Genomic DNA, 2,830 nt, shown 5'->3' on the forward strand with positions numbered 1-2,830 from the left:
ACAACCCCACAGAAACATAATTAAAAGGTGATAAGCAATCTTTGCAGCAGTGGATAGGCTGGTTGTATCCGGCCCTCACCAGCCTCGATTCATGGCCCCAAGCATCTGCTCCAGCCCTTGTGGAACTGGTAACAGTGGAGTTCACACTGGCACTGCCAATTCAGATAGAGACCAGCAGCACTACAGCCACAATGAGGTAGTGAAAATAACTTGCTCTTGCCTGTGCCACAAGCATTAGAAATTGGTGAAAATAACGTCAATTGACCATGGTCCTGGCCAATGCAGTCATGTTGGTTGGGAGTTCTAGGTCCCTGGGGTATTGGGGTCACCCAAAATTTAAGTATTAGACCACAGTTAATACACTAAATGCCAAAACATATATATAACCAACCCAGACACCCCCCGCCATACCCCAAGGCATAGATGTATGACTTTGTGGATACTTATGCCCGGGCTAACTGTGGATTTGACTCCAGAAAGCTCCTGAAATTGCAGGGGGGAGAAGTTTGGTATCTGTCTTCTAATGAAAATTTAGCTTGCGTTCTTTTTGCTCTTAGCAACATAGCAAATACCTTCCAGCAATAGGCTTCTGCAGTAACCTATGTGCACAGTAGATCTCCATGCTGAGTATGTACTGAACTGCCACTGTCAGTTGCCACTGGCCTGCCTTGGACTGGGACTCCTGTGAATCAGACTGCATAGAATACTCTGCTGACCAGGCAGAATTCAGTCCATCAGAAAAGTCTGGAAGAGAATCTTCTCATTTAAGACTCAAATCACAGGTTTTATCAATTATCAGTAGACTGGTTTAAATCCCGTCTTTGGCCATAAGGGCATCCCTTTGTAGAGTTTTACCTCTGTATAGGGAACTCCTTATGTTCTGTTGTTTCTTTTTTAAAAAAAATATGGAGGGCCACGGTGGCTCAGCAGGTAAGAGTGCTTGCCTGCCATGCCCGAGAACCCGGGTTCGATTCCCGGTGCCTGCCCATGTTAAAAAAAAATAATAAAAAAAAATTTAAAAAATGGAACGCTTCACGAATTTGCATGTCATCCTTGTGCAGGGGCCATGTTAATATTCTCTGTATCATTCCAATTTTAGTATATGTGCCACTGAAGCAAGCACTCTGTTGTTTCTTATACTGTCAATGAATGATTGTCTGTCCTGTGATCAATGTAGTCTGCAGTATGGGGATGGATTGTAAGGACCAAGTTCTGGGCCCCATCCCCTCCTCCATTCTGAGAGCAAGTCACATAGCTGCCTATATGACCAGGATATTAAAGGTCAAAGAATGTAAAAAAAAAAAAAAAAAAAACCCTCCCCTAATAATCAAATCTCATGAGAGTCTGCTGAAACTCCATTGTAACCAGATATCATGAGACTTTTAAACTTTATAAGCCTTTCCTGGACACACCTCTCTCTCTAGGCTTTGGGCGGAGTGCAGACTTTCATCTCCCAACTGGCCGCTGTTGGGAAATCTTCCTCCTGTCTATAAAACTCATGAGTAATGTCTAACATGTTCTTTGGTCTCGGGGTTGTGTTGGGCAGGAACACTAATCTTTATAGTGGTTATTAAACTAATTCTTAAGTTCAACAAGGCACTCCTCTGCTCAGAACTCTCCAATGACCAAAGTCCTTACAATGGTCACCAAGGCCCTACCCTATCTGTCCCCATTGCCTCTCTGACCTCTTCTCCTACTGCTCTCTTCCAACTCGCTCCTCTCTTGACACACTGGCCTCCTGGCTGTTCCTCACACAAGCCAAATGCACTCCCGCCTCAGGGCTTTGGCCCTAGCTATTTCCTGTAGTCCCTTAGGCTCTTCCTGTCTCCCCCTAGAAATCCAGATGTCTCACTCCCTTGCCTCATTCATATCTGTGCTCAAGTGTCACCCTCTCCTTGAAGCTTGCCCTGCCCTGGCCACTCCACTGAAAATCGCAAGTTCCATTCACACTTGCTTCCTAGCCCCCTTCCTGGCTCATTCTGTCTCCCCATACTAGAATGCTAGCTTTATGAAGGTGGTATTCCCAGCACTCAGAACTGTACCTGGTACGTAAAATAGATATATTTTAAAGAATGAATAAATTGCTTTTTGCTAGATGCTGTGAGGGATACCAGTCAACCAACCAAGCAACAAATGGCAACAGTTCTTGCCCTTGGTAAGTTCTAAGTTGTGGAAAAGTACATAAAACAATTAGGGAAAATGCAGAAACAGCAGCAACAATGCTCATTTGTGGTACAGGTTCAGACGTTGTGATTGGAATTGTTTTTGAAGACTTCCTGGAGTAGAAAGGAGTTGAATTTGATCTTGAAGGATGGAACTTTCAGAGACTAGAGAGAAGTTCAGGGTGAGTGTTAGTAAAGGTGGGGGGTGGCTGGGAAGGTTAGCAGTAGTCAGTTTATGGCTCAAGCTCATGAGCAATAAGGGGCCATGGATGGCTTTTACAAGCAGGGTCGTGACATAATAAAAGTGGTGTTTGGGAGAGGTAACTTTCAAAGATGAATTACCAAGACATCAGTAATTCTTCCCAGGAGGTGAAAAGAGCAGGGTAAGAGTATTTGAGATGTTGGCAGGGAGGGACAAGGCCAGCCTCTAGGTGAATTGATCCAGGAGCTGTGATGCTGATTCTTCCCTGGGCAAGAATACATGTGGTGCTGCTCCAAGAAAGGACACGCCCTGGGACTTGGCATCCTCACTCACTTTTGCTCTCAATATTCCCTCCAGATGCTCCCCAACCTCACCTTCAGGCTGCAAACCCATCCTCTGTGGCATTAGCCTTGCTCTGTTTTCCAACCTTTTGGTCTCTGAAAGAGGAAGGGCCTCTGTGTCTCAG

At 45.1% G+C, this 2,830-nt stretch overlaps 1 non-coding gene across 1 annotated transcript; it reads right to left on the reverse strand.

The window, feature by feature from the left end:
• Positions 1–1,016: 1,016 nt before the first annotated feature.
• Positions 1,017–1,123, reverse strand: LOC143672239 (U6 spliceosomal RNA). The gene has a single exon (XR_013169708.1). It is a non-coding gene; the product is annotated as a U6 spliceosomal RNA (small nuclear RNA).
• Positions 1,124–2,830: the final 1,707 nt, after the last annotated feature.

The sequence above is a fragment of the Tamandua tetradactyla genome, chromosome X (genome assembly GCF_023851605.1).
Source record: "Tamandua tetradactyla isolate mTamTet1 chromosome X, mTamTet1.pri, whole genome shotgun sequence".
Classification (NCBI taxonomy): Eukaryota; Metazoa; Chordata; class Mammalia; order Pilosa; family Myrmecophagidae; genus Tamandua; species Tamandua tetradactyla.